Here is a 24550-nt window from a genome sequence, read left to right as displayed (position 1 = left end):
ACATACTTCTGGCTACAAAATTCACGATCTCCAGAAACGTATATATAGGGCTATGTTTTCAGAATGAGCCTAAGTTGGGTGTTTTGGTGACTGTTGCTTAAAATTCAAACGAGATTGTGCAGAGCTACAAATGCCTATGCATCAGCATAATGGCATATTCAAAACAGGCGTAACGTTATCTTTATGAAAAACTGAAAAACTCAAAAGAAGTGGTTCAGAAAAAGGTAGTCCATGGCGATTCTGGTGTTCATGTGTGCATCCTAAAACTCCACACACATGGTGCCTCTTAGTCCCCCAATCAGCAGGTATGCTGCTAAAACTCTAATGGTGGATGACTGCTTCTCACTCAGGACTGTTTATGACAATAAAGAAGAGATCATCATTAATGGGCATCATTAATCCCCCTCCTATGACATGTACAAAGGGATATTGTCAATCAAAACAGAGTTAACTTATTTTTACCTTTAGAAGCTGGCTATATCCACACACTGTTGCCAAACTGTGTTTAAACCCCTTATTAAAGTCAATACCAAAATGACAATTGATCAGAATACTACATCTGCTGTGATTAAAAATCTGACTTAATCCAACAAATTCTGTATAAAATGACTCTAAATCTTTATTTATTGCAAAAAAATAAAATAAAAATTAGGACCAATTATATATATATATATATATATATATATATATATATATATATATATATATATATATATATATATATATATTTTTTTTTTTATCACCAAGTCTAAGCTAGCAACAAGCTCTGTGTGTGTATGTGTGTGTGTCTGTGTGTGTGCGTGCGTGCGTGTATGTGTATGTGTGTGTTTGGTGTGAGGAGCACAGGGAAATAAAGGGTATTAGTTTGGTGTGGTGACTGTGAGCCTCAGGCACAACTGCATCTTTCAAGTGAAGATGGGGCAAATCTGGGCATGTAAGTGGGCTGACGGAGACCTTGTTGAGCACATTCTGGACCGAGTCCCAAGGATGCATCTTAGAGGGTCTTGGCAAGAACCCACATGGCCTGTTTGTGCAGGTGCATCATAAATATCCTGGGGGCCCAATTGAAGTGCAATGAGCCAGGTGTGCAATAAGGCATATCCTCGTGGGATCGCTGTATTGATGGCAGTGTATAAAGGTGTGGAGCACTGCCTCTCCCAGACTCTCCTATCCGAGCTTCTGGTCATGTTTGGGGCATCTTATAATGCAAAAAGAAGTCAGACAACTTTCCCGGTGGAGTCTTTTAGAAGAAGCACCTGCAGACTTTCTCCTGTTGGGAAACGTGTGGCTGCTTTTATGTCTTTGTGAGTGACATGAGCATGCCTGGCAGGTAAGGGTCCTTATTGTGATTACATTCAATTTCCTCTTCTTTTTTGGCTATCTGCTGCAGATATTGGCTCTCTCTTTGAGACTCTCTGAACTCTCTGATGTGGTCTGGCTCCTTGTGTGAAGCTGTTGAACTTTGTTTCTTAAGTGCTAAGTGGAGCTGTTGACACTTTGCATGCAGCTGGTCTACGTGACTTTTTTCAAATCGAATTTTGACCACATTAAACTCTTTTCTAACCAAGGAGATTCTCTGTCGGTGCCAACATTATGTTACCACAACTGCTTTAAAACTGCAACTAAAAGAACTTGTGTGTGGTGGAGAGCAGTGTTGATTATTTTGCTTAAAATTATACTAGTAGCAATGAAACTTTGTATATACCCTCTCAATTACTGCATGTACTATGTATTTTGTATTGCATTGTATTTAATTCTTTTTTATTACTTTAGATTTTAGAAATTTCAAATTTAGAGTTGTCAAAGTTATTCATTAATATTTTTTTAATTATGTTTAATCTATTCAGCAAACATTTTCATTCTACTTTTTAATTAGTCAGAAAATCATCAAGTGAATAGTTTATCATTGTGAAAATGAATTATATTTAAACGTTCACACCTTTAAGTAATTATTATGTTAGACATTAGTTGGAAAATTATAAAGTATGTATTTCCTAGATTGTTATACTGGAAATATAAAAAAACTCACATCTCAAACCTCACAGCATGAAGGTCGCTGGTTCGAACCTCGGCTGGGTCAGTTGGTATTTCTGTGTGGAGTTTGCATGTTTCCCCTGTGTTCGTGTGGGTTCAGGTGCTCTGGTTTCCCTGACAAGTTTAAAAACATGCACTATAGGTGAACTGGGTAAGCTAAATTGTCCACAGTGTACGTGTGTGAATGGTAGTGTATGGGTGTTTCCCGGTGATGGGTTGCAGCTGGAAGGGCATCTGCTGTATCAACAGCCTACCTGACCATGTCCATCCTTACATGACCACACTTCCAGAAGCCATGTCATAAAGCACGAATCATCTCAGACTGGTTTCTTGAACATAACAATGAGTTCACTGTACTCAAATGGCCTCAATAGTAACCAAATTTCAATCCAATAGAGCGCCTTTGCGATGTGGTGGAACAGGAGATTCGCATTATGTATGTTCAGCAGACAAATCTGCAGCAACTGCGTAATACTATCATGTCAATATAGATTAAAATCTCTGAGGAATATTACCAGTACCTTGTTGAATCTATGCCACAAAGGACTAAAGTTTTAAAACGGTGTTTTAGAATGAAAATGATCTGCATTCACACTAGCATTTCACCTACCGTTTCTGAACAACTCTCTATCTACACCACACCACACCACTAAAAAAGCACACCATGTGACCACACACACACACACACACTGGCATGCACTACAGCATAGATGAGAGCTGTGCTCGTCGGACTGTTCATCAAGGATCTACCGCTGGATCTAATCTCACTGTATGTGTTAAACGTGATTTGTAATTCATCTTGTTGTCTATACTTAAAACCATATATTCCCGATTTTAGTCTTTTGAATTTATTACTTGTTCTCAGGTAACATGTTTTGGCTGAGCGTAAAGATAAGTTAATAATTAATGTAACCCCATACATTCTGTATATTGACTGATTGCTTGCCTTTATTTCCTATAATGTATAAACTTATTGTACATTATACTTTTATAATGGCCATTATTGATTATTAAAACTGATATTCAGCAAAAGAGAGGGTATGTTTCGTATTTTCAATAAAAATGAAAGGAGGCAGCAATGTTATAGGCTCCGTTTTGTTATAAAATGTGCATATAGTGAAGATGATGCTCATATAAATATGTAGCTACACAACACCTCAACATTTCTGCTGTCTATTAAGTTGCTAATATCAAAATGAAAATAGCAGTTCATTAAATCATGTTTTAATTTTTTTGTTAAAAAAAGTGAAACAACGTTGGATGATATAAATGAGGTTATAAAGTAAACTGTTCCCTTTGAAGATTTACCCGACATGTCCTCTGGAGTTTTCCATATATCAAACTTGCAAAGTCTGAACTTAAAAGGAGAGGATGCAGGACTGAACTGTGTGTAGGCTACTTAATACAGAAGGAGGAGCCCCAATCAGAGAGGCGAATGTTTGCAGCCCTGCCTCCATTTTCAGATGTCTCCGTTTTCCCCCATCCACACTGAGACGGAGCAGCAGCATTATAGAATGAAAACAGTCTCTCCAGCGTTTTCAAAACGACCCGTTTTCGGTGCTAGAAAACTGCAGCGTAGTGTGGATGGATGGCATAACCGTAGCAAAACTTTGCGTTTTAAAACTAAAAGCTAATAGTGTAAACGGGGCCTAAGCCAGCTCTGAAGGCAAAATCCCAATAAAAAGACCAGTCAGTATTTCTTCCTAGTGCTTTTTTTTGGCAAGCACAGGGCAAAAACAAACAAAAAAAACAAAAACAAAAAGGAATGCTAAAACTTTTCACTCTGAAATTTTCACTTTATAAAATGTCACTAAACAATGTGTACTTTGAGCATGCTGTGTCGGCATCAAAGAAATGTAACTTGGTATTTGCATATTTAGATGAAATATGAATGAAAATATTAACTTGCAGTGTTTTTTTATTTGAATTTGAATTTATTGAATGAGATAGCCCCTTGAGATGAATCATCTCATTTTCGAGGGGGTCCCTAAAAAGTTCACAAATCAAACAGAGTACAACACATCATAAAGCACATACACTTGACAAGACAAACAAACAAACAAACAATCAAACAAGCAGCACACTCCGCCTGAAACACTTCCCACAATCCCAAGCCTAAAAAAGCAACAACATATAATCAAAAGTACAAACAATTTGATATGCAAATAAATAATAAACATTTAATTTGGAGCCAAATTTAATAACATTCGCAAGTTGTTTCCAGAAGAGAGAATAAATTAGCCCTGAAAAGACGAAGTGATTTAATTGATCTAAAAAAAGAAGGGAGATTGTTCCAGTCGGAAGGGGCTTTGTATCGAAAGGACCTGCGGCCACTTTCTGTAGAAATTCTGGGAACCAAAAAATAATTCTGTTGCACATGACGAAGCGAATATAATGATGTAAATGGAACAAAAAATTGCTTTAAATAAGAAGGGAAATTAAAGTAAACACATTTAAAAAAAAATTATTCGATTTAGCTAAATTAGATTAGCATAAAATACAATGTGATTTTTTGGTAATCAAGATTAGGTAGTGACAACACATTTTTCATTTGTTAGAGAAATCTGTGGACAGCATGAAATCATCTATAATTAAAGGTATTAATATTTTTTTTAATGTTGTTTTTAATTTATATAAGTTGTAATTTATTGAACTATGCTTGACACAATCACACGATAGAAAAGTTTTGAGAGTTAGTTTGAATATATTTAGCAGTTTTATAAGAAGACAAATAAATGTTTAACCATTTACTGCATTTTAAATGATGTCAATACTCATTATATTTATTTATGCAAAACATTCAAAACGCAAAGTCAAGTCATCAACCCATATATTCTTAACATTTCATTATTTAGGCCTCATGTGACACCTCATAATGAATTTATAGTAATATTCATATTTGGCCAGTCTCCATTATTACTTTTTTCTCAAATGGCATGCATAGCACTTGCACTCCCCACCCTGCATTTTAATAAGACTGCGCCTCACAAGAGATTCATTTTAGAGTCCAAAAACCTTTCAAAAAACCACTGTCATATTCTGTCTTGCGTTTGATCCCTCACGTCCACACTACAGGACTTGAAGACATGTGATTTCTGCTCTCTCATTTTTGCTTTCCTTCCCTCTAGGCGCACAGTGTACTGTGTCAGAAACTTAACGCTGGACAGAGAAGACACAGGCTAACAAGACCCTGTGAAGCACCTAATTGGTAGTTCTGTCGTGTAAGTACCTGTATCTGAGTCAACGGCTGTTGAAAGCCACCACTGTCTTCCTCATTTTAACAGGTTCAAGTTGAAAGTGTTCTGATATCACCAATCAAAAGCAGATGTCCTTTATTTTGTCAATCTGATGTTTCATCTCCATTAGATTTCTTTTGACTATATATTACAGTGTCGTAAATTGCTTTGCGAGTGAGTGTTGTGCGTTTGTAATTTCCGCAGATGTCTAACAGACGGAAGCGTGAGATCTTTAGGGCTTAGGCCAAATCCCATTCATTAATGCAGAGACAGCCAAACACCTCTTAAACTCCACAGAGATGGAATAAATCTGGCCTGGCTTCCTTAGTCATATCACAGATGGACACTGACATGTCATCAACATAAAGCAGAGTTTTAAACTGGAATGTCCATAAAGTATGTCACGCATATAGACATGCATACATATATAAGTAGGAATCTATTGCCACAGGAAAGATACAGACAAAAATTCGGGTAACACTTTAGGTTACAATTCACCGTAAGAAACCATTTACTTACTAATTAGCTTTGTAATAGTAATTAGTAAGGTAGAAATTGGGTTTAGGTTTTGGGATGCAGAATAAGATGAACTACTAATGAACAGTTAATATCTTAATAAATATTCAGGTAAACCCAGTAGTTAATAGCATGAATTGTGACCTAAACTAAAGTGTAACAAAAATGATTTCTCATAACTCAGTGAAAAAAGGTAGAATTTGAGATTCAGGAGATAAAAAACAATAACACAAAGTTCATACATCCAAACCAGTTTGTTATATAGTCATACAATTTAATCTATCAATTCATGTTCACGGACACAAATTGTCTCTGCAAATTATGTTCCTCAACATGACCACTGACTAAAGATTTTCAATAGACAAGACATATTTGTCACAATCCCATAAATAGTAAATAACAAAGAAGGATCCAGGATGCAAGGTTTTTAGTTAATAATGGTAATGGTAAACAGTGAAAAACAGTTTAAAACAGGAAAAAGAAAATAAAGGTTCTGCTGTATAGAAGAGCAGATGAAGTCCTGAGAACCACAGAGCATCCTGACAAAACACAGAGCAACAATGACCAATGATAACAAACTGACAATGACACAAAAACCCAGCGCTTAGATATCGGCATGATAATTAGCCACAGATGTTTTGAATCATCAGCACAGCTGATCGGCAATACATTTAAACATGTGACCAAACAACACCAACACTACAGTGCACATTACTGAAACACATTCTCACTTCTGATGGTCAAAATGATTGAATTTACACTACACCATGAGCATGTAAATCAATTCCTAGTCTCATGACCAACTGCGTCATGTTAATGTGCAGAATTTTCTTTTTAGATCAGATATCAACGAGCAGAACCCAGATCATTTTCAGCTATTAAAACCCCACAAATAACTCTGATTGTTTGGCTTCAGAGGGCTCGGAATGCAACATGACTTGTTTGTATGAATTATTATGGTCTAATATAGCAATAAATTCACATGAAGTGAGTGTTTGGTGTAGATGCTGGGTTAGGTGCTTCTAAATATTTCTAAAAGTATGCATATTTATGATGAGTTGGGAGATACCAAAGATAAAGCTAGTTGAGATACAATAGGTGAAAAGTCATGTTGAGAAACACAAAAAAATGGGTTGAAAATAGAGTAGGTTAGTAAGTAAGTCGTGTTAAGGAACACGAAACAAGAGGAAAATTTGTGCTTGTGATAGATTAAATTTCGTAAATATTTAACAAATTGATGTGAGACAGACTTTTTTTCTGCATTGCAATGATAAATACAGTCACTGGAGTTGAATAGAAAAGACCACAGCAGTGCAGCACCTTATGCTGACTTCAGACTGCATGATTTTATTCTCAATTTTGACTCACCGACCGGTTTTGAGAACTCACCAACAAATATCTGAAATCACAGTCAAATCGGTGCTCATTCACGTGAGTAATGATCACACAGTGTGAACTATTGACAGTGGAGAAGTTAAAAGGTCTTCTTTTCAGTCTATTTGAACCCAAGAAATGAAGGAAAAACTAGTGGAAATTTGGCAAGTGCACCCATGTCTGTTTGATGTGTCATTCTGAGCAAAACCACAACCGGGTCAAACGAAAAAAGTTTAAGAAAAAATGCTAATTCCCTTTAAAAGCCAGGTGAGCAGAATAAGTAGATTTTCTACCCCCCAATAGGCTTCTTTCTCATTGTGTAGTAAATAGCAAAAGATATACTATGTGACTTTGTGTTTTTTTCAAGTCACTTCTAATGTGTGTTTGTTGTGAGACGTAGTTTGCGGACCGAGAAAGTCATGCAGTGGGAAACCCCCTGTCGCCGATCCATTTTGTAGTGTTACCATAGGAGTAACAGAACTCTACTCCAGTCATGTAGTGTGAAAACATCCTTGACGTGACTACTTTGAAAATCATGCAGTCTGAACTCGGCATTAGCAGTCATTCACAAAGAATGCGTCCTTCTTCTGTCTGAAAACAAGAGACGCAGTCCTCAGTAACTTTTCCGACATGTTGTCATTGCCATATCAACTTGCCACCCTAAACAGAAATTTGCAACACTAGTCCCATATCCAAGTTTGTAATGGTCACACACATTCTTCAACCATTCTTCAACCATATTTATATAAAAAAATTATGAAAAAAAAGATTCATTTAGTGCGCACGTAAGGAAGTTTGACACAGTTTCCTAATTATAAAAATGTATTTTGTACTTTTGCAGCACAAGACGTACCATACTCCAGTGGTCCGCAACCACCGGGCCGCAGACCGGTACCGGTCCGTGGATCAATTGGTACCAGGCCAAACAAGAAATCATGAATTATTTCAGTTTTATTTTTTATCTAAGTCTAAACGATCTTTTATTTTGAAAAATGTTTTATTTTATATTCAGGATTTGTTGTCCCGCTGCGCAACCCGCCCCATTTTCTACCTGCTGGCCCGTTCCTGCTAACGAGCTGGGGGGAGAACAAAACCGAAAACCACACAGCTATACAGTCCAGACAGCCTATAACAAGCTGTCTGTATAAATACACACACACTCACACATAAGCACCAAGCAAGTGACACACACAAATAGGCATCACACACACACAGCAACAATCAAGCTAAATGCAGCATCACGTTGTCTCATTCACACACATACATACACGAGCACGCTTGCTCGGGAGTCCAAAATGAAACCAGTTACTGACCACTCCCGCGATTCATCCGGAAATTTATTTCCACCCCGCAGAAATCTGGTCACAGACCTCTACTGCAAATTGCCAAGGAATGGATCCGCAACCCATTTGTCAACAACTCAGGTGTATCCACCATGTCTGTGCAAAAAGATCAACTGCTGGAGGCCCTTTAAGGGGCCGTTCGCATATCACTTTTCTAGAGTTCGTGCAAGTTTGTTATTTCCAATGGCGGTGCTCGGCTTGCATGCTCAAGTTGCGTGATGCACTCGCGCCTTCCAGACGCACCTAGTTGAAGGAATGCCTTGAGTCACGTGATAAGAACTGTGCAATAAGCTTCATACTTTGTATGGAATATACACATCTGGTTTGATTAGTTATCTCAGACAAACACAGAACACCCAAACACTGCAGTGCTTTGTCATTTTCTCCATAAATAAAACTTGTATCAGAGTTTCAGCAATGTCTTGCCAGCTTGTCATCCTCTGAGAAAACTGTTGATGGTCACCTAGCAATTGTCAAGCGGTGACCGGTCTGCCGTAACGAACCATGACCATGAACCATAGTGCACCATTACACCCCTAATATATAGTGTTTTTGGAAAAATGTAATTATGTTTGTACCCTGACCACATTACCTTGACAATTTTAAATTAGTGTGTGCCCCCATATATCATCAAAGACGTGTGTGTGTGAAATCATTATACAGTACATACTTCTAATTAAGTATCTTATGCATTTTTCGATAGACGAGACAGGCAGAATGATCATCACATCAATGACCTGAGCCACATCTGCAATGCCATCACGCTCAGGTTCACAGAGTTTCTCTGACCACAAAGCTTAAAGCGTGTACCCAAACTGAAGGTAGCAATAACAGCAGATGCACAATGCAAACGGCTGTGTGTGTGCGTGTGCGTCTATCCAATGAAAGGAAAGCAACATCTTAATCTGAGCCCGACAATTTATCACTTAGAGGTGTGAAGCTTTAAGAGCCGAGCAGCAGGTTAGTCAGGGACCCTGGAATGTTATTTTCATGGCCACAGCTGATTCTAGAATAGAGTCTGTACGTCATTCACACCCACCATGCTGCACTCGTATAAGGCTATTGAGTTATGACTCACCTTCCAAATGCTTTATTTCATTCTCTCCCTCTCTCTCTCTCTATCACGCTCGCTCTCCGCTTCATTCACAACACACACTGTGGCGGTGCATTGAAAATGCAGAGGGAGAAAGGAGAGAGAGAATAGAAAGATCAGATCTATACATCATGTTCCTCCACATGCATTGCAAACCAGAATGAGAGTTTGGGGCTTTGGGAAATGTGGTTTGCAGATCTGATTGAAAGGACACACAAAAGCAAACAGAACATGAATCAGATCTGTGGCTTTCGATGTCAGGGATCAGCAAAACGCATGAATATTGTTGAAACTGTAACCTTTAATAACAATGGTGAGACCGTAATTTTTGGTTCATTCTGTTTTCTCAGTGTGAAAAAAGCAACATGACAAAGGATCTCGATTACTGCCTCATCACATATTCCTTGTGCGCCGCATTTGAAGCTTGTGGTGTCACTTCCAGCAGAGCCACTTAATGCTCCCAGGATTCATTGGAGCTCACAATCTCCACAGCTTTTCTGTGTGTTAGTGTTATAATAAAAAAAAGCTGTTTCGCTTTTCTTTTATTAATGAAATTGATAGTTTTTACATGATGTTACACCATTAGGGGAACGCCCACCCCTGGCGGCCAAAACATTAATATCTTCCATTGATCACCAAGTCACGAGCTGAGCAATTTCTAGCTAAATCGATTTAAAAAATTTAGCAAAAAAGCCGGATAATTGTTGCGCTTTTACATATCGTTACTAGCCTACGAGAAGACATGCCTGGGTTGTACTTCTACATAATTCCTTCATTAAAAGAATGGCTAGAAAGGAGAAATTTATAGACTTGTACCAAATGGTAGCATCATTGGCCTATAACAATTTGTGGTAACTATTATCATTTATACTTCATTAATTTTCCTTCGGCTTAGTCTCTTTATTTAACTGGAGTCGCCACAGCGCAATGAACAGTCAACTTATCCAACAATATGTTTTACACAGCGGATGCCTGAGAAACACCCATACACACTCATTCACACACATACACTATGGCCAATTTAGTTTAGTCAATTTACTTAAGGAACCGGTGCACCCTGAGGAAACCCACGCCTACACTGGGAGAACATGAACTCGTGACTAAAAACTATCGGTTGCAGCAAAGGTCGCGTTAACTGAATATTTTCCGTCAACTCCAGAAATCCCTCTCCCCAGACACTTCCTCCATCTCCTCCGGGGGGATCCCGAGACGTTCCCAAACCAGCTGAGAGACAAGGTCCCTCCAGCGTGTCTTGGGTCTTCTCTAAGGCCTCTGAGAAAACTCCTCCCAGTGGGACATGCCTGGAACACCTTCCTAGGTAGGCTTCCAGGAGGCCCGAGCCACCTCAGCTGACTTCTCTCGATGTGGAAAAGCAGCGGTTCTACTTCGAGCTCCTCATGGGTGACAGAGCTCCTTACCCTATCTATAAGGGTGCGCCCTGTCACCCTGCAAAGGAAACACATTTGTCCCCGAGATCTTGTCCTTTCATTCATGACTCAAAGCTCATGACAATAGGTGAGAGTAGATTGACCGGTAAATCGAGAGCTTTGCCTTTTGGCTCAGCTCCTTCTTTACTACAACAGACTGGTACATTGACCACATTATTGCTGCCGCTGCTCCTATTCACTTGTCAATCTCACGTTCCTTTCTCCCCTCACACATGAACAAAACCCCAAGAGACTTGAACTCCTCCACCTGGAGTAAGGACTTTCCTACAACCTAGAGATGGCAAACCACCTTTTCCAGTGGAGCACCATTGCCTCGGACTTCAAAGTGCTGATTCTCATCCCAGCGGCGTCACACTCGGCAGCAAATCACCCCAGTGCATGCTGAGGGTCCATGCTCGATGATTACAACAGAACAACATTGTCTGTTAATAACAGCAAAGAAATCCTGTGGTGCCCGAACCAGACGCCTTCTAGCCCAAGGCTGTGTTTTGAAATTATGTCTATAAAAACTATCAACAGAATTGGTGACAAAGAGCAGCCCTGCCAGAGCCCAACATGCACTGGAAACTAGTCTGACTTATTGCCAGGATTGGGAACTAATTTCCCACTGTGTTCATACAGGGACGAGACTGCTCTTAAGGGCGAACTCACACTATGTACAGTTGCCTCGAACCCGCCCAAAGCACATTTGTCCCCCCTCCTGTCTCCTCCGACAGGCCTGCACTCACATTACATTCGGTCCTGGACACGCTTACGTCAACAATGATGCGTTGTTCAGTAGAGAAGCGCTCTCGCTCAGCACAGTGGAGATTTCTCTAGTTAAATTGTTTTAGTCATTTGGGATGCGGTGACACACAGTCAAACATTCTGCTGAACAGATCAGCCACTTTTGAAGCTCATAAACAGTCATAAAGTCCTGCTGCAGCAGTTAGGAGGTTTGCTGAAGGCGCAGCTGTGGTGCAGTGAGGAGTTTGCGTCTTTAATAAACTACGACAGTTTGTGTTCATTGAACGGTAAGAATGATAAATAAATCCATATGAAACAGTTCCTTAAAACTCACATCTTGCTTTTAGTTTCGGGCTTAGGCGCGTTTTGCACTCACACACAAACATACCGTGCTAAAGCCCAAGTGAACCACGTTCAGGCACACCTCTTCCAACCGGGCCAGGGCCGGCCAAGTGAACCGCGTCTGAGCCTGATTCAGCGCACTCACACTTCTCAAATGATCCGGCTAACGGGCCTGGGAACAGTTCGGACAGCATAGTGTGAGTACGCCCTAAAAGAACGCCTCTGACCCCATATTCCTAGAGCACCCTCCATAGAGTGCCACAAGGGATCTAATGAAGCACAGACTTTCACCCATTTACAGATAAACTTTTTTCAGATAATAATATTTAGTAGTTTACTATTTGGTCATTTACTATTTTGAACATTTGGTCATACTTTTACAAATTTCATAATATCAATATTTCAGTTTTACTTGCTTCTGTTTTAGTCCGTCAATATTTTATTATTTTAGTCGGCCAAGGCAACATTTCTTATTTTTATTTACATTTTATTAAATATAACCTTTTTTCATTTAATATTTACATTTTTGGACTTTAATAATATATTTTTTATTTATTTTATTTATTTATTTAGCATTTTTAGTTTTAGTCTAACACTATTAGAAAAAAGATTAAAAGATAAATCTACCTGCATTTGCATGTTTAATTCCTACAACAGAGTGTTAAAAATGTCTGCAGAGTGAAATGACTCACTATCAAGGGACTTCAGTGGACAAAAGTGTACATAAATATCATTTGACATTCAATAATATTTTATCCTGAGCACTGGCCAAGGCTCAGCTCCTGTTGCTGGAGTCATTTTCAAACATGTTCAGCAACCGTTCTTGTCGTCTACTGTTTAAAAATCTTTTGAAAAGCATAGCATCCGCAGTGTCAAAAATCTACTGAGAATAAGGGAATGAGCACAATGTGTGTTTGTTTCAATCGTGTGTGTGTGTGTGTGTGTGTGTGTGTGTGTAGGTGTGCGGGGACTTGCTGACACTCTCATTTCTGCAGTGAGACCCAGCCAAAGCGCCAGCAACACTGACGTGCTTCTGAAATCTTATTTTCATTTAGTGTGCTAGTAAAGGGCTGGAGAGTTATGAGATATTATGAATTTGTTATGATTACGCACCTTTGTGTGGGCTCCAAATGACGTTGGCAAGACTATTGACTATGAATTGAACATTTCACAGTCATTTCGAAGCAATGAACTCTCCAGTGAGTGTCTCTCTGTAAACTTTATTCCGGCATTTTTTTTCTCACAGCAACAACGTCATATTGATTTGAACATCATGTTCCCATGTATTTGTATTCAATTTCTCTTTTTTGTAGTTACCTAGTTTTTTTCTGAATTATGTCTGAGCCTTGTCATATTTCATTCAATAAAAAAAACACCCCTGAGGACAGCCAATATTAATGAAGGTGTATGTGCATTATTTTATGAAAGGAAATTTGAAAAACAAGAGCATGAATGAGAGTAAACATTCTGTAGATATTGCAGCAATTTAAAAAAAGTGAAATAGATTAAAAACAAATAGCATGTTAAGGTATATATACAATAAGATATACTGTATGATTGTTGTGCTGTGAATGAATGCCCAGAGAGAAATGGAAAAATAATGCAAGTAAACAGAATATAGTGGTGTTTTTACAATTTATATTTCAAATTCATTCATTCATTTTTCAGCTTAGTCCCTTTATTAATCGGGGGTCACCACAGCGGAATGAACTGCAAACTTATCCAGCATATGTTTTATGCAGTGGATGCCCTTCCAGCTGCAACCCAGTACTGGGAAACACCCATACACTTTTATTCACACACATGGACTATGAATACTGGAGCACCCGGAGGAAAACCTACGCGAACACAGGGAGAACATGCAAACGCCACACAGAAATACCAACTGACCTAGCCGAGGCTCAAACCAGCACTACCCACTGCATCCCCGATTAATTCTATGATTTATAATGCAGATTTATTATATTAAATTAACTTATAAATATAATTTAATTTTAGCTATTACACATTTCATTTTAATTATATTTTCATTTAATATTTACATATTTTGTTTCAGCTGTATGTGAAGTTTTATTTCTTTTTCCTATAAATAGTAGTAGTATAAATACAACATAACTTTAAGATCCGATGAATATGAAGTAAAAAACAAATTAATTAATTAATTAAAAGGAATTGTTAGTGTTAGATTTTTTTTAGATCGCTATGTTTTCAGATAATTTTTTTAAACAACATGGAACATAAAGTGTTTATGTTAAACGACCAGGGCAATTTCTTTAGATGAAACAGAAAATAGAATACAGAGTGTTGGTAAGAGAAGTGCAAGTGTTGATGAAAAGAATGAATCTTTAAATTGTTTCTAAAAAATTATTAAGGACACGGCTGACAAATCAAAATCAAAAGTACTCTGAACAGTCTCAGGTGGTCTAACAAATTACCAGCCTGATCTCACGAAGAAATTTTACTGTTTTACATTTTGTCAGTTTAGTGGCTAATTCATATGAATTCATAACTCCAAATTCAGTAGTACAAAATTATATGATTTTTAAAAGGAGGTGTGACACTAAAGCCCCAGCCCCAACCGTCACTGGGAGATGAGCAAATCCTTCTAAAACACACAAATTAAATCATACAAATTAATATGAATTAGCCACTAAATTAAAAACAATTTTTTTTTTAAAACCACTTTTTTTTTTTTTTTTTACATATTAGGTAAGCTAAATTGTCCATAGTGTATGTGTGTGAATGAGTGTATGGATGTTTCCCAGAGATGGGATTGCAGCTGGAAGGGCATCCGCTGCGTAAAACATGTACTGGATAAGTTAGCAGTTCATTCCGCTGTGGCGATCCAAGATTAACAAAGGGACTAAGCCAAAAAGAAAATGAATGAATGAATAATTTGCGTTTGAATGATTGAATGCTTTGGTGAAATTATATGGAATTGTAATGTAGTCAAGATCTGCCTGTAACTATTTTAGCTGTGTGGTTCTGTGAAATTAACTCCACACCTTAAAATGTTCACCAGCCAATCAAGCATTCAAATGCCCCAAAGTATCTAAAATTATATTAAATGTAATATAAATAAGCTGTACATATTCTGAAAATGTAGAGTTGACCTCACTATTGACCTTTTAGCACATTTTTTATTGACGTTTTTTTTTATCACTTTGTAACTTCTGATTTACTTGCCAATGGGAGAAATGACTTTAATGAATCATAGAAAAATGAAAAATTAGAAGATATCAAGCCGCATATATGCAGTTTGAGAATCAGTGAATGAGACTAAAAAGGTCAATGCTTGTAATAACAACAATTATCAAACTTTTGCATTCCAGTTATCATTCTTCATGATAGGCTTTTAGAGCAGTTAAATGTCCCTTTTGTCTCTGTTTCTCATCTACGTCTCACTGTGTCTGTGCAGGTTTGGTGACTCATCTATTGACAGGGAACAGGAGGAGGAGACTGTTTTCAGATCTCCACATCCAGATCTACAAATCATGATCCAGAGACTAATTCACTAAAAACAAGAAGTTTGCACTGGCATTGTCCACACTGCCAAAAAAGCTTTTACTAACTAGAATTTTTGTCTTGTATTAGTCCAAATATCTAAAATTTATTAAATCAAGAAGCATTTTCTAAACAAGCAAAAAATATTGTGTATTTTACAAGCAAAATAATCCTCATCATAATTTCTAAAGTGATTATTTTGCTTGTTTTCAGGAAATACACCTAATTTTGAGATTATTTTGAAAAACAAGACAATTGCTCTCATTCACAAACATCTCATCTCATTTTCGCCCACTTTTCCGGGGCCAGGTCACAGGGGCAGCAGTCTTTGGGGAGAGGGAAGTCTGGGTTTCTCTCCTGACACCTCCTCCAGCTCCTCTGGGGGGATTCCGAGGCAATCCCAGACCAACCGAGAGACATAGTCACTCCACTGTGTCCTGGGATTTCCTGAGACTTCCTGCCGTTGGGACATGCCTGGAACACTTTCCTAGGTAGGCATCCAAGAGGCATCCAAAACAGATGCCCAAGCCACCTCAGACTTCTCTCAATGTGGAGGAGCAGCGGCTCTACTTCCAGGTGTCACTCCCAGGAGTTCCTCCCAGGTGACAGAGCTTCTCACCCTATCAATAAGGGTGCGCCCTGCCACCCTGCAAAGGAAACCCATTTCAGCCGCTTGTATTCGAGACCTTGTCCTTTCGATCATGACCAAAAGCTCATGACCATAGGTGAGAGTAGAAACGTAGATTGACCAATAAATCAAGAGCTTTGCCTTTCGGCTTCTTCTTTACCACAACGGACCAGTACATCGATCGCATTACTGATGCCACTGCACCAATCCACCTGTCAATCTCTCGTTCCATTCTTCCCTCACTTGTGAACAAAACTCCAAGATACTTGAACTCCACCACCTGGGGTAAAGACTTTCCCCCAACCTATAGATGGCAAACCACTTGTTTCCGGTGGAGCATCATGGCCTTGAATTTGGAGGTGCATACCTTCGCCCAGTATGGCGCAGCTGGGGCCCACCCTAGAGCCAGGCCTGGGGTTGGGGCTCATATGCGAGCACCTGGCGGCCAGGTTTTAACCCAGGCTTAGCGTGAAGGAGCAAAAGTGACCATCCTCCTGCAGGTCCACCACCCACAGGGGGAACCGTAAGGTGTGATTCATTGTGGAACGGGTGGTGGTCGAAGGATAGGATCATGACAACCTGATCGTCAGGCACAGAATCTAGCTCATTCAAGAACAAGTGCCCTGAAACCGTTGTGTGACTGCAGGGCTTGATGGGATATGTAGTTCAAGTGAATGATAGAAAGTGCTCTACAGTGACACATGAGGGCTACATTACTGGTGATCACAGCACTCTTGCAGTTGGAAAAAGTCAACTTTGTGCAGAAAAGATACCTGAGCATCAAGACCGTTGATAAAGTGTGGTTGCCTAGCATCATAAAAGTGCAAAATATTTACATTTTTTTAGGACAAATGCCACTTATATGCAGCTGGTGCGGTGCAAATGACTAACCTTGTGCATGCGGACACTAATTAAGAACAGAGCCCACTCCAAATTCAGTAACAGAAGAATGAGTTTATAAACAAACTTATGTGCATTCTGTATGCACGTTGTTGTGTTCTTAATTAGGCCTCATTCACATTAGCAGCAACTTTGTAACTGTCTGACGCTCTGAGTGGCGACCTGCTGCAAACGCAGGTCTGTGTAGGTCTATACAGCACAGAGAATACAACCGATTCTTTTATTACATCACTAACAATAAGCTCAAGAATTGTTTTTATGTGCATAAAGTTGAAGGATTCTCAACTTTGTCGCGTCGCTCGACACACCCACCTGGTCACCAATGGTCACCAATGGTCACCATAGCTCAGACGGAAGTCACCGGAAGTCACCCACTCTTCATTGAAATTTAGCTTATTGCTTTGCGGCTGTGAGTTGCTCATAGTGTGATTGAGGCTTTAGACGGAAAAGATTTCACGAGAAGTTCTAATGTGCGAAAAATGATCACAGTTATTAGAGATTGAGACCCAGTATTTCCGAGACAGTCCTCACCGCAGCTTACTGCTTGATGACATACTGGACTAGGTTGATCACCTACACCTCTCCCAACCCTAAACCCAACTGTCACAGTAGTATGGGTGTTACCTTAGTGTGTGGTACAAGGTCCTCTATATATTAGACCTGGTCCAGTACAGCATCATGATACAGACTGCAGCGAGGACATCTTGGAATTTCTTGCAAGAAAATATATATTGTTTTAAGAATTTGTAGATATTTGGACTAGAAACAAGCCTAAAACTTGAAGAAAGAAAAGCAGAAAAGCAAATTGATTGAGGGGTCATGGTATGGGATATTACATGACATTTGAATAGAGGTAGAGATATAGATAAGCATTTTTTTTCTGAAAAGATCTTTAAAGATTTTTCAAGTAATGTTCAAGTTGCAAATAAGGGTATGTCATTAGCTGGTTAACAGTATCTGTTAATATTGAGAACAAAGAAAGAAATCTAGACAAAATATCATTGACCTTATTCTTCGCATATGTGTGGGCTCAGCTATTGTAATCTTATTGGCTGATATTGTCTTATTATATAAATCTGCTTTGTCTGTATAGTCATGAACACACTTGTTTGTAGAGCAAGTTGTTTGAGCAAGTAGTTTATTATTTCCAGACATTTTTTCCCAAAGGCAACTGAATCGGAAGTTCTAAAACAATAGCATAAATGTCCGGACTTTAGCATTGAAGAATAAGGTCAAAACAGGCATATTTTTGTTGTTGTTTTATTCTTTTATTCTTTTTGCTTATTTGCAAGTTGTATGCTTTATTGTCATAGTGGATAGTGCCCCTTTAAGATTGTTGTTAAATTCGTTTTTGTTTTTTTGTCATTAAATCCTACTTTATATACCCCTAACAATAAAAATATGACACATTGCAAGGAAACATTTTTAAAAATACTTTTGTATCTTTTTAAAAGCTTACTGCTTGTCACTATTCACTTCCTTTATGTGGCTGAACACAAACAGTACTTTTTACAGCTCTTGTAGTATGAATAAATAATATACTGCATTGAGACGACACCAGCATATGATGACTTGATATTCATACTAGGGTGATTTGTTTCAATAAAGCATAGGTGCAAAATACAAATAATCAGGTTACCAAAAACAAACAAAACACAGCATATGTCAAGTCACACAACTTCTTGAACCTTATAAATATTCTCTGATTAGGCCACATTGCACACATATTCTGATTGATGCAAAAAGTCTATAAAATTGCACAATATTGATCTAGAATGCTACGAGTTGTTAACAACAGACAACCAATAATAAACTGCGTCGGTGCTTACCTTATTAAATATTCATGGTCTATGCAGCCGCAGAAACATTTCATGCTGTCTCGTATCCATGCCTAAAGGAAACAATCCACAGTTCAGTATTGGCAAACGTGTTAACTGGGCTTATGAAAAGACTATTCGTTTTGCTGGATCATTCAGAAAACCTTAGAGAGTGGATTTACATGTCCACCATTTCACAGATTTACTAGCATGTCTTGCATGTTTCTGGTTTATTGCTATGATGGCATGATGTTTGTGAGCTGTTAAACTGTCAACTTTATAAACCTTATAAAAAGAATGTTGTTGTGTGAAATCTAATTAGATCTATAATTTACACAGAATTGATTTTAAAGGGGACCTATTATGTCCCTTTTAACAAGATGTAAAACAAGTCTCAGAATGTGTATGTGATGTTTCAGCTCAAAATATCATATGATGATTTTTTTTTATAACTTTTTAAAACTGAAACTTTGATCCAAAATGTGCTGTCTTGGTGACTGTTGCTTTAAATTAAAATGAGATTGTGTTTATTTTAAAAGCGGACAGAGCTACAAATGCCTGTGCATCAGAATAGTGAGAGATTCAAATTAGAAAAAAATATAAATATCAGTCTATAGGCAGTCAATGGAATAAGGCAGTCAATGGAAGCTACAATGTTAATTTTTCCCTAAATCTCAACTTTTATAATGTTTCTTATGTCTTTCTTATGTTTATAATGCTGACATTATCTTCAGCAGGTATGACATGAAAACTCTAATGGTAGACGCCTGCTTCTCACTCTGGACTGTCAATGTGTTTTCAAATGAAGGATATTGGATGACATAGAAGCACCAATTTGGGTTCCACAAAGAAGCTGATGCTAAACAGTTTAATAATAATAATAATAATAATAATAATAATAATAATAATAATAATAATAATAATAATAATTTTCTTAGTTGGAAGAAATAATCCAATAATCTTATAAACCCCCTTTTCCACTCTAAAAAATATTTTGTGGAATGTTACAATTTCTTCAATAAACCTTTAATGCAAATGAAGCCTTTTTAATAGTTTTTAATACATTTTTAGATAATTTGTTGAATATTTTAAGTGTGAAAAACAAAAAAAATGTTGTTCCTTTACATTTTGCAGTTCATGTACATTTTACAGGTGTGCAGTTATTTTCAGATAAATGCATGCGAGTCGTGAATTAATTTAGCTAAACCTCTTCAAGGAGGTCTCAGTTTTTTGGTCCCCTTTTGGTGCACATCTGAGTGTGATTGCTACATTTACACCTGCCCAAACAAACCGCACCAAAAAGGAAAACAAACTTGTGCGATTCAACCAAACTAAATAAGGCATGTGAATAAGTGTGTATCGATGTTTTTTAAAACTGGGTTGCAGCCGCAAGCAATATTATCTGAATGCAGCCTTTATGATGCAAGTTGAGATTGCATCACTCAGCGATGCAATGTCAGACACAATGCACTCAATGGAGTGAGTGACGTCACTGTGACGGTTAGGGTTAGGGGTGGGGTTAGGTGAGCGCATTAAAAAGCATTGGATGCAACTCAGATTGCACTGCACCAGGTCTGCATCCAGGGCCTCTCACTGCAAAAGCATCTGCTATGTAAAACATATGTTGGATACGTTGTCTGTTCATTCTGCTGTGGTGACCCATGATAAATAAACGCACTAAGCAAAGGAAAATGAATGAATGAATGAATGAATGATATGAGTCTCCACAGATGTATCCAATCTAGACTTAACCCAAGGCAGGGAGTCCTGACGACTGGAATTGGGAACTACTGCCCTAAGGAACTACTGTGAACCTTAAGAGGTACAATCATCAATAATATCTGGATGCAGCCATTATGATGCAAGCTGAGATTGCATATCTCAAAGATGCAATGTCAGACACAATCCACCCAATTAAGCTAGTGACGTCACTGTGAGGGGTAGGGTTAGGTGAGCCCATTCAAAAGCATTGCACGCAGCTCAGATTGCATCTGCAGCCAGACCCCTTTCACAATTATAGGTTGCAAATAAATTGTATCTCTGTTTTAATAATAAAATACCATTTGACAGCATGCCTCCAAAGTCAATGCCTGATAGGTCAGTAAGGCAACAAGTCAACTGCCTAATCTTTCAGACAGCCATGTGCTCAAACATGCCTATAGACAGGTAAACAGGTAACACAGATTGTTTCTTTTCACTAAAACAGAAGTTTCCACTGCCTCATAAATGAAGGGCCAAAATGCAGGAAAAGTGTTCTGCTGTTATTCTATAATGGTGTCTACTTAATCAAAAAATGCCATTTACCAGCTTTCACGTCAGTTGTGTCTGCTTTCTGTATTTCAGGCAGACTCTCATTCTCTCCTCATCCACCCCTCCTCCATCTGCATCACATCCAGCCCCTGAAGGACACATACGCATGAGGGGAAGCAAACGACATGCATATGAAGTCAAGCAAACCGTTCACACAATATTGGCACGTAGCTATGTGTACGATACGAGATGTTTGCACGTGTTTGGCGGAGCCCTACGTGTTCATTAAAAGTCTGCGGCTGATCCCACTTTGTCTTTGTCTTTTCTCTGTCTGTCTCTCCAGCTGCATTTCTCGTTCTGTCCTTCTTTTCCTACACCTGTGGCCTGTGCGTCATCCTACTAATTCCAGTTTCAAGGTCAGCGCTGTGCAGCTCTGAGCTGATCCCATTGGCTCTGTGAGTCCACACTGTGACGCCACACCACATCCAGATTCATTAAAACAGCACATCCATCTGTACTTTCTCCACTCGCAAACAACACACTGCCAGCCTTTACCTTGCACTCTCCCAACCAGTGACTTGACACCTAATTCTGCATCCAGACCTCATGCTACGTGAGCCTAATTTCAACGTGTCTTAGCGTCTTTTATTATTTATACTTGTTTCTTATATATTCATCCTTCGCCATGTTGCATACGTTTAGAGCATGCCTACTTTTCTCTCTCTCTCTCTCTCTCTTGCTCCTATTTGTCATGTCTGCTGTTCAATAAGCCTTATTAATTATTAATCTAACGGTTCGCCACACGGGAGACCATTACCAAATTAACCGTACCTTAGCAATATGTCGCCTGCTGCCCTATTACTGCAAAGAGATGGAGAGAGACAGATGAAATAACACAAGGTAAACAGAATCTTGTTTACAAAAGGGTAAATATATTATTGTTTTTTATAAACTGATATTCATACATATAGTGTGTGAATGAACAAATTATTTTGGACCCAAACATGTACATTGACCAGCTGTAGATTCTCTATAACATTATCTATAAAGTTATGCCAGTATTAAAAAGCCTATGAAAATATATTTAGCTTGTCTTCATAGTGAAAACATTCAATTTTGTTTTTGATAGACAACGTTTAGCAGGCATGAATCACTGATCACTTTTTCATCTGAAAGCGAGCATTGATTAAATATTTGTTTCAATAATAGCCAAAGCTATATTGGCATTGTACTGATGTTGCTATGTTAGAAAAAAGATGTGCTGGTTTTGTAGTTGGAAACTTTGTATGCTATTATCCATTAACTTATACACTCACCGGCCACTTTATTAGGTACACCTTACTAGTACCGGGTTGGACCCCCTTTGCCTTCAGAACTGCCTTAATCCTTCGTGGCATAGATTCAACAAGGTACTGGAAATATTCATCAGAGATTTTGGTCCATATTGACATGATAGCATCCCACAGTTGCTGCAGATTTGTCAGCTGCACATCCATGATGCTAATCTCCCGTTCCACCACATCCCAAAGGTGCTCTATTGGATTGAAATCTGGTGACCGTGAAGGCCATTTGAGTACAGTAAAGTCATTGTCATGTTCAAGAAACCAGTATGAGATGAGTCGCTTTATGACATGGTGTGTTATCCTGCTATCAGAAGATGGCTATACTGTGGTGACATATGGGGATAGACATAGTCAGCAGCAATACTCAGGTAGGTTGTAGCAATGCGCAATTGGTTCTAACGGGCCCAAAGTGTGCCAAGTAAATATACACACACCAATACACCACCACCACCAGCCTGAACCATTAATACAAGGCACCAGTCTGGCCATTCTCCTCAGACCTTTTGCATCAATAAGACATTTGCTCCCATAGAACAGCCACTCATTTCTTTTTTTTCAGACCATTTTCTGTAAACCCTAGAGATGGTTGTGCGTGAAAATCCCAGTAGATCAGCAGTTTCTGAAATACTTGAATGTAACCATGCCACATTTAAAGTCACTTAAATCACCTTTTTACCCCATTCTGATGCCCAGTTTTAACTGCAGAAGATCGTCTTGACCAAGTCTACATGCCTAAATGCATTAAATTGCTGCCATGTGATTGGCTGACTAAACATTTGCGTTAATGACCAGTTGGTCAGGAATACCTAATAAAGTGGCCAGTGACTGTAAATCCCAAGAAGTAAATTTTCAAAACATTCACCTATTGTTATTATTATTATTGCTACTACTACTCTTATTATATCTATTTATTGTATACATTCTGTGTTTCATGAACTATTTATGTCTCTTGGTGCAGTCGTCTGCTGGAGATTATCCACTTTTTTTTTTCAGGGTTCTGCAGTCATTTGTCAGTCTTGCCACCCGATGCTTGTGACGTCTCTGAAGATAAAAGTTGCATCAGTTTTTGCGTATTTTTGGCATTGTGAAGCTGAACAACCAGTCCTCCATCTTCTGTGATTCAGGCGATGCAGCTTTCACTTGAAGGTCTTGAAAATTCAGTGTCTCGCAGTTGCTGTGATACCACCGTCTTGAAAGTTTGACAAAATGTCGGTGGTAAAACAGTCAATAACTCATCAGTCATAAGACTTGGATATGAGTATAGGGACACAAAAATGCAACAAAATCATTTTATGTATCCTGCAGAGTCTAAATGTGCCTCTTCTGCTCAAAAAAGTGTTTAGGTTACATGTAACATATGTGTGTACGGCTCCCACAGTAACACTTGTCGAGTCAAACTGCAGCCGGCTTCAATTAGTGGTCAATATAACACCGTCACGCTCAACCAGTGCTGACATGACCTGTATAAGTCAACATCCTTAAAGCATCTTTTTTATGTACCAGCTGTAGAATCAATTTTATGCTACAGAGATAAGGCTTCAGGGTTATTAGCTTCCATAAAGGTTAACTGGGGAAGCTGACCTGATAAAGCACAAGTGTAAGTGTTTGGCTGCTCAATCTTACAGATTACTAACAAAAAATAAATAAATAACAATTCTCTGTCTTTGGCTATCTGTCTTCATAAAGCAGAATATTGATAATAAGTAAAAACAGAATAAGTAAGTTAAGATTGCATTCGTTTTTTTACCTTCAATTGACTTTTCCATTGCATTTCTTCCTGGTTTTATTGCTGTGGAATGCTTTTTAAAACTTCTGACTTACTGTTGCACTTATTGCATATCCATAGTGCTGATGCACCCGTTTTGTTGGATTCATGAATAAAGCAACATCTACATTTTACCTTTTTATTTCCTCTCTGGAAAAGTAATCTCTTTACTTTGTCAGATATTTCTATCTTCGTATACAGCACTGGCTAATTAAAACCCTCTTGAAAGTT

At 38.4% G+C, this 24550-nt stretch overlaps 1 protein-coding gene and 1 long non-coding RNA gene across 4 annotated transcripts in view; one reads left to right on the top strand and one right to left on the bottom strand.

Moving 5' to 3' along the window:
* Nucleotides 1-1121: 1121 nt before the first annotated feature.
* On the top strand, nt 1122-24550 carry LOC103911388 (uncharacterized). 2 transcript variants are annotated; one of them, XR_012383344.1, is made up of 4 exons: nt 1122-1330; nt 5163-5255; nt 21305-22111; nt 23548-24550. It is a non-coding gene; the product is annotated as an uncharacterized lncRNA (long non-coding RNA). The 2 variants fall into 2 exon arrangements; XR_662147.5 differs by having other exon boundaries at nt 1136-1330; nt 21305-21448.
* mettl15 (methyltransferase 15, mitochondrial 12S rRNA N4-cytidine) overlaps nt 14814-24550 on the bottom strand; it is a 308904-nt gene continuing 299167 nt past the window's right edge. Inside the window, exons 7-8 of one of the 2 annotated variants that reach the window (XR_012382447.1) lie at nt 21266-21360; nt 14814-19035 (exon numbers count right to left, since the gene is read on the bottom strand). The gene's annotated coding sequence lies outside the window, so the exon portion shown is untranslated. The remainder of the gene's footprint in view (nt 19036-21265; nt 21361-24550) is intronic. The other variant, XM_073906755.1, reaches the window with a different exon arrangement.

The sequence above is a fragment of the Danio rerio genome, chromosome 7, assembly GCF_049306965.1.
Source record: "Danio rerio strain Tuebingen ecotype United States chromosome 7, GRCz12tu, whole genome shotgun sequence".
Classification (NCBI taxonomy): domain Eukaryota; kingdom Metazoa; phylum Chordata; class Actinopteri; order Cypriniformes; family Danionidae; genus Danio; species Danio rerio.
This window is presented reverse-complemented; position numbering and strand designations above follow the sequence as displayed.